Raw genomic sequence first — 8,240 nt, forward strand, 5'->3', positions numbered from 1 at the left:
GGCGTTGACCCCCGCGGGCCGGTGCGGGGCGGGCACGGCGGCGGTCCGTCCGCGGGGCTCACCCCGGAACAGCAGGGTGCAGGCCCAGGCCCCAGCAAACGTTACCTGGTGGGAAAAAAGGAAGACCAGGAAGAACGAGCAAGAAAAAGCCCTCCTCTCTGAGCACCCTTGGACTTTGAGGCAGAGACCAAAGACTGTGACCCAGACAGGCTTCGTTAGAGATGTGCCATGACCAGCGACTGCACAAACTCCCAAGCAGGCTCAAAGCTTACCTGAAAAACTATGTAAAGCACCCACAGTCTCAGTACTTTGGGTCCCTGCATTGTTTCGGTGGATCTGAACTTTTACCAAAGGAAAAGCAATCTCAAAGTGCTTGCATAGCCAAGCCACTGGTGCTGTTGCAATCAATATGCATCATGTTGCTTTGCAAAGTGTAACACAAAATAGAGGAGCTTCAGGGCTGGCCACAGACTTCTTCAGGCACACTGGGATGTGAAGAAAGGAGGAAAACTGATGTCTGAGCTTCTAGAGAAAATTATGCTATTCCCACAGCACTGCTCCTCATAACCAGAGCAATGCTGTGACTAGGTGGCTCATCATAAACAAGAGTGAAGAAGATAGAAAGAAATGTACTCAGGTGCCCAGTAAGAATTTCAGAAATAATCCTAAAGATGTGTACTAAGTCAGAAAGTGATATAAATTTTAAAGCTCCATCATTATGGAAAAACGAGTCTTATACATACAGTAAGCATTCATTGATACTTCTGTGCTTCGCGTCATGTTAAATACCTATGTGTGCAAACCTTTGCAACTCTTATTATTAATAGTCTAACACAGCAAAACTCATTTGAGCAAGGACTGCAGTATCAGAACTGGTTTTAAACTATGGTAGAAGTCATGTTTAACATTTGTTCTTGCTAAGGACACAGCAAATAGTATTTCCATTGAAGTCAACAAAACAACTCACATGAGCATGGATACACCCCAGGGAATGGATTTATTTTCTTAAAAAATGAAGCATTTCTGCGGCTCATAACTTACTTCAAGGCAAGAATTGTATCTTCAAAAATTTTTGTACAACACATAACATATCCCAGTCATATAGTGTAATTAGTGCTATTGAAGCAAAACTATAATTATTTTCTATTGCCTTGTTTGTTTGGCATTCTAATCCTTATCCAAAGCTAGTTTAAAAAGAAGGTAAACCTATTAAGTTAACAGAGTTAAACTAAATCCACATTATTATTAAAAAGCTGGTAATTGATTTAGACAGAGTTCTCAGAACTAGACTGGGAAATACCAGAAAGCCAGGAGAAAGGCCTTTTTCATTAGTTTCAGGTAGGATATGAGGAGAAGCAGAAATGCAGCTAGAAATTCTACAAACATCATCCTCTTCTTTAGATTTCACATTCCAGTTTTACAGATCTGGCAGTTTTCATTGATTTACGTGACTTTAAAAAATGCTTCTGAACTTGAGAAGGCTTATATGTTTGCAATTTTGAATTTTAAGGCCAACACCTTAATAATTTTTTTCCTACTATCATTGAATTCCCCTAATTGTAAGGAAGGTACAAAGAGAAGATGACAGGAGGAAGACAAGAAGGGAGGGAAAAGAGGAGGGAAAGAGCAAATTAATAAAAAAATCGGAAAAGGGGGGAAAATGGTTAAAAAATAGAAAAAAAAAAGATAAAAATAAAGATAGAAAAAGGAACAGGAGAGGAAAGCAAAGGAGGGGAAGGGAAATGAGAAAAAGAAAGAAAAAAAGGAAAAAAATTAAGAAAAGGGAAGATGAGAAAAAAATATTTAAAAAGATAAAATATAGGGGGCAATAGAAAAGAAAATGAGAAAAGAAAAATAAAAAGACAGAGAGAAATGGAAGGCAAAGAGTGGAAAAAAGAAAGAAGAAGAGAAGCCAATATTTCTTGCAGACCCTGGACCACTTAAGAGTGGGGAGAAGAGGTGTCTAAGCAGAGTGCAAAACTGGGGCCATAGTAAAGCAGAAGTGAACTTGTGCTCAAGGTCTATGTGCTTCTCAAAGTTCAGTAGCAGCATAAAGTGCCTGTAGAACAGTTGAAAACTGCTGTGATCTGAGTGAGGTTAGATACATAACTGTGGTGATAGTTGCTCCTGAGGGGCCCATTCTCACAGTTCTTACTCATGTGAATTGTCCCTTTGATGCTTAATAGGATTACTCTTGTAAATCAGGGATGCTATATCAGCCCAATGCCCAGGGTTATACTGATCATGAAGGGCTTGAACTTGCAAACCGCGTTCATGTGAGCAACCGTTTTTCATGACAATTTTCTCATTGACTTGAAGAACTATCCATGTAGCCAGAGACAGTAGAATCGGGACACAAATTTAGGGTCAGCATGAAAGTAGGAATACAAGAGTTTTTCATTTAACCTCCAGCATGGAACAGATACTCAACAAGAAGGGCAGATAAGTGCAATCATTCTCTTTTGACTGCAGGGAAGGCAGGGGAGAGTCATGTATTGATCAGCCTTGTTCTGTTCTGTCTCCTTCTCTGTCTCCATTTATTCACCATAATTAGAATGGTAAAGAAGGTATCAACAATACGTTTTCACCGCACCTGAAGATTTTGTTCACCACCTCTTTGCTAATATAAATTAGTTGTTTCCTCAAATAGCTCTTCTGTAAAATTGATGAATTATGCCTCCTGCATTAAATAAACCAATGAATTACAGGATAAAACAAACCATGAACACTAAGACTCAGTCCATATTTTAACAACATCTGAAATACTGTTTAAATGACAAAAGGAAAATATTATAAAAATATTTAGTATAATAGACCACAGTCAGGTTTTGTGCTACTCCATTAAAATCTGCACCCTCTGGTTAGAAAGCACTTTCACGATATCAGATGTTGACACCTATGTAATTTCACTGATTCACATGCTTCTGCTTCAGAAGATTTCAAACTGCTGTCTGGTTTCTCTGAGGAACTGCTCCAAGAACAGTAGGAAAGGGTCTTTCTTCAGTTAGGAACACTTCTGCTGGGTAAAGCTCAGTGAAGGCTTCTCTGGAGTAAGCTGCCTTTTGGTTGAACTTCTAACTCCAAAACAGCTGTGTCCATCCATCCATCCATCCATCCATCCATCCATCCATCCATCCATCCATCCATCCACCCATCCATCCATCTCTTTTATTCATGCCACTGTTTGAAGAAAAACAGTTCTCAGTATTGGAATTTGGAGGTTTTTTAGAATTCCAGCTGCTCACTTATGAGACAGAAACAGCAGCATATAATTTGAGTGACCACTCACAGTGGGTGGTGACCAACAAGCAGTGAGAGAAGGTGAAAAGATACAATCTCCGCTAAGCACAAGAGCAGTCATATCTGCTGACTGTCTGCTCAGTTAATACATTGTCCAAAACCCCCACAAAGCTTATTTACTGGTCATTTAAAGAGACTATGTGTAAGGTTATCCTCTAAAGTTGCCTACTGTCTTCCATCAAGTAGCACCATTGTTACAAGGAATGTGCAAGACAGGGATCAAAAGTCAGGTTTGTGGATATATCATAAAAAATACTTCCAACACATGAAAAATAGCTATAGACTTTCGCTCTACACAGCTTGATGTCCCAGTTGAGGAACAACTCAGAAAGGGATTGGTGGGCATATAGGCAAACCTTTTCAGTAGGTCGATATATAAGCACATCATGGACCATTTTTTGCCTTGATTCCTCTTTCACTGTATATGAATACTGCAGCAATGGTCTCTTCTGAAGATAAGTCTGCCAGCACAGAACCACCTTTGCAGCTGACAGTAATGCATATGTGGTGAGGTATTTAAAGTTCCATGCTGTGCTGATGGGAAAAGGGCATTAACCTCAGCTTTTGTGATGTTATTTGATTGTACAACTGTTTTTATTAGGAAAGCAATATATTGCATATCATTAAAGGTCGTGAGAGAGTCTATATCATTACAATGCTCAGATATGACAATAAAACAGATTTTGCAGACGCCATAGTAAGTTACTTTCAAACTAATCCAGTGAGAAGGGTTATTTGTTAAGCATTATTAAATTAAACAAAATCTGATCATTTAAAATAACACTGAAGGAGAAAAATATTCATCATAAAAGTGGAAAGGTTATCAAGTTTCACTTCACAGATTGAACAGACAAAGTATACAGAACAAAATTATTTTTAAGACATTAAGGCTTTAATCATTAATAGAAGAGTCCAGTAGGTTTTCCTTGTCATAGTACTACTGCTCTGGAGGCACAAGAAAATTATAAAGCTGAAGAGCAAACTGGAAGATTTCTTGCTACAGTGCCACTCCACCTGTGCACAGAAGGCTTACAATCAGTTTGAGTGAGCTACAGAGAAGACACAGATGATAAAAAGTATCTGTCAAGAAGTTGCCAAAGTAACTCTGTAGACAAGAGATTCCTGGAAATAAGCAAAAGCTTTACAGATGTTGAAGATAACCTGTAAACATACAGACCTGGTATGTCTGTAGATAAATAGGTAAAGTTACAAAGTTAACTTTTAAAGTGCTCCCAAATGATACTGTGAGGTTTTTAGACTTGTGTAGATGTAGGTATTTATGTAAGACTGAAAGAGCCAGTGAAGCAAGTTCATTTTTCCATGAGGGTACTGAACTGCTCTATGATGATCTGAACCTTTGCTCACAGTGAATCTTAACTGGATTCATATCACAGTTGAATGTCAACAGGCTAGATGGTCTTGTCGCTCATTATTAGTCATCTGAAATTGAAGTTTCTTAGCACACTGTACATAGATCACTGGTGGGATGTGAGCTGTCTTTAGCTAACAAAGCTGCTTTTTGCTGGCAGTGTGGAGACACTTATGAGAGCTGAAGGCAGTCAAGGAGAGGTGCACTCCTGTGCAGGTAGCTATTTTTGAGGAGTAACCATCTGGAAGAAAGAACTTAAAAGTTGCATGTAAGCAAGATATTGATCAGTAGTAATCCCCTGTCCTGTCAACCGGCATGTATCACTGGTCAGGTGGTAGGACTGTGGGTAGGATTCTGTTGGAAGTATTAGATCAGAAGATGCGGGGAGAGGAAACAGGCACCTCAGCTTTTGGGTATCTGTTGTCATCCTGTAGGAAATGAAGGCTGGAGATTCCTGCCTTCAGCAATTCAGCTGTCTTCAACTCACAGCTTGGAAGAAGATGTGTAATGAATGAAGAGTGAATACATGCTGCTCAGTGAGGAAGGAGCACCCAAAATGTTCATGTTTAGGAGTTAAATTGTGTGCAAGTTCTTATGTAAGGGTTGAGGCAAACAATGTAGTCAGTGTGAGCCAAACATCATTGTTTTAAAAAATCGATTATCTGCAATTGTAGGGCCTACTCCAACAGTACCTCTGCAGTATGCAGAACCTTCCCAGGTAGCACAGCTATTTTTATTAGCAATCCCACCAGCTTTCTGTACAGAGCCAAGTTTAGAGTCAGCAAAATGGCTTGGAACCAGCATATTTTATCCCCAACAGGCCAACCAAACACAAACTGTATTACCATACGTTAGGCTTTAAAGGGGTTCCTTTACTGCAGTATATAAAAGGCTGTAAGGAGAGACAGAGAGGGAAAGGAGAAGACAAACATTTCACATGCAATGGGTTAAAGTCCTCCCTGATATAAGTCCATTGACTTCAGTTGGTTAGGGGTGACTACGGATAATTCAATATTTAACAATCATCAAGTTTTGCTTAGTTGGCAAGAAAAGGAACAATTTAAGGTCCAGAGCCTTCCCTGCGCTCTTTCTGTCTTCCTGAATCTTCACTCCATTGCAATAGTTCTCTGCTAGCAGCAACAACACTCTGCAGGGTTTGCTGTTGGGTATTTTCTGCTGTGGTGCAAGATTACTCCTCATGGTTTTATGGTGCAGCAGTAGACTTTAATAGTCACCTGAGACAATTATTCAGATACTGTATTGTGCAGTAAGATTGCTTTTGAACAGCTGCAGAAATACTTAGCAGAGATACACTCCCTAAAGCCCTGGGATGGGAAATAAAAACAAACCAACCACAGCAGCAAAACAAGAGTCTGTGTCTTACTCTGTCTTTTAGCTTTAAAAAAAAAAAAGGAGTTGTCTAAGTGATTTAAAAGTTAATTGGGACAGGGACCATTTTTCATTTAGAGGTCCATATAATGCCCAGTAATATTTAATAGGCTGCAAATTTATATTCAGTCACTACCCAAACACAAATCCTCTTTGGGCAGAGTTGTGACCCAATGTACAGTGCTTTTCCAGACAATTCTCATCAAAAAGATAAAGTAGTGGTAAGACAGGGATGCAATTATTCTCTCCAGTAGTGATGATGTTCTTTGGTGCAATCCCATTTACAAAGAACATCAACAAAAACGTAAGTTCCTCTGGTAGAAATAGGCAATTTTCTTTCTCATAGCTTCAACCTTGACATTCTGATGAGTACCATGCCTTAACAGAATTACCATTTCTTTTTTTTTCCCCCACAAGCCATGATAACCAGTGTTTCTCTGTTACACCCTGTTGCAACTAATTAATTTCCCTGCCATTGCAATTCTAACTAGTCCTGGTGAAAAACTTTTGGCCAATATAACACATCATGGTTTGGCTTGATGCTCTATGTTGCTTAGTCTCACCATACAAAGGGGTATTCAGCTGCACTTATCTATTTAGCTTGAATAAAGAGGGCTCATAAACACATACAATTCTATGGAAACTCTTAATAGCTATCAAATCCTGCCTCCAGCTCTGGACTCAGAGGATCTGGCAGTATAGCAGAGGGAAAAAAGTACTCTTGCTTAGTTTGGTCTCTGAGAAGGATCCCTGCTTCTATTTTTCTGCAGATGAGCAGTTGGCAGGGGCTCAGTAGGCTCTGCAAACCCACTTCTCCACTGTATCATAGCCACTTTTCTCTTAAGACACCATTTGAACATTTCCTCAGCATTTTCTCCTGGGGTGACCCTGCAAGCAAAGTCAAGCTGGGACAATATTTTGTACTAAATGCAGTGCATGATATGCTGGGAATTTAGTGGCTGAAAGACTGCTTGTTCACTTTTTACTGATGTGTGCTTCAGTGAAGTTGCTCTTGATTTATAGCTGGATAAGCAAAATCAGAATCAGACCCTTGCTGCTCATTTCTGTGGGAGCAGAACTTGGCTTTACGTGCTCTTGTGCTCGTTATATACCTCAGTATCAAGTCTCACAGCTTTGATTCATACAGTTCTCTTTAATTTGGTACATGCAGGCTTCCAGACTAGATCACACAGCAGCAGGATAACAATCCTCAGGAGAGCATTTCAGTTTGAGAAATTCATGAAGAGGGTGACTTTGCTGCTTACTTTCAATGACACTTGTGGAATAGGAAAGAGAAGAAGTGAATGAAATGGAATTGCCAGCCTGTTTCAAAATGTATGCTCTGTTATAGAGTAGATGACAAATAGCATCCTCAATAACATAGTTCTGGTAGCTGTGCGAGTTTTTGTTGTGTTGATGTTTTTTCCCACTGTAATCTGTCTTTTCACATTTAGGGCAAGTTTTTCTTACCCATATGCATTGCACACGGGAGCTCTGGAATATTACCTTATGTCCTTCTGCAGAGGAGTTATCCACAGGCCTCGTCTGGGATGGAGGTAAGCAGAAGGGACAGAGCCTCTTTCTGCCATGTGGCAGGTAAAGATGTTGAATTCAGCCTTTTCCTCCTCCCATCTTCATCACTGTGACCAAGAGTGTTTCATTCAGAGCAGGACAGAAGTTGTCATATTATGAGATGGTACAGATCTAGGACAGATCACTTCCTCATGGAGCAAAACCAGGTTTCTTCCTGCTGCTTTTCTGACACATGAAAAATAATTGTATGTGCTTCCTTACATGGGAAGGATTCCAAAGCAATAACATTGCCTTCTTGCAGCAGGAAAGAGCCAATCTCCTATTGATTAAGGCATTTTACTATATGTTTGGGAATATTGAAGCTGAAGGAAAAAATACATCCTTGACAGTAGCTATAGTGAATCATCGATATATGTATATGCATAAAATGTAGGAGTTCTGCAGCAAGAGAGGATGAAAAAGTGTTCCTGAAAGAAAAATAACCAGCTTCCCACTTTGAGGAAAGTAGGATTTTGCACTTTTTCTTGGGAGATTGGCTTCCCAGTCAGGTAACCACACGAAGAATATTGGGAATGGAGCTCTTGATGCTCTTCATACCATCCTAATTTTGACACAGATGCATATTTGCAAAGGGCAATATTGGCCTCTA

General features: G+C 39.8%; 1 protein-coding gene across 1 annotated transcript in view; it reads right to left on the reverse strand.

The window, feature by feature from the left end:
- The window catches only part of MGST1 (microsomal glutathione S-transferase 1), a 7,722-nt gene extending 7,522 nt beyond the window's left edge, over positions 1 to 200 (reverse strand). The window contains exon 1 of the mRNA XM_026868477.1: positions 106 to 200. The gene's annotated coding sequence lies outside the window, so the exon portion shown is untranslated. The remainder of the gene's footprint in view (positions 1 to 105) is intronic.
- Positions 201 to 8,240: the final 8,040 nt, after the last annotated feature.

Source organism: Athene cunicularia (genome assembly GCF_003259725.1).
Source record: "Athene cunicularia isolate RWA chromosome 1 unlocalized genomic scaffold, athCun1 chr1_part2, whole genome shotgun sequence".
Classification (NCBI taxonomy): domain Eukaryota; kingdom Metazoa; phylum Chordata; class Aves; order Strigiformes; family Strigidae; genus Athene; species Athene cunicularia.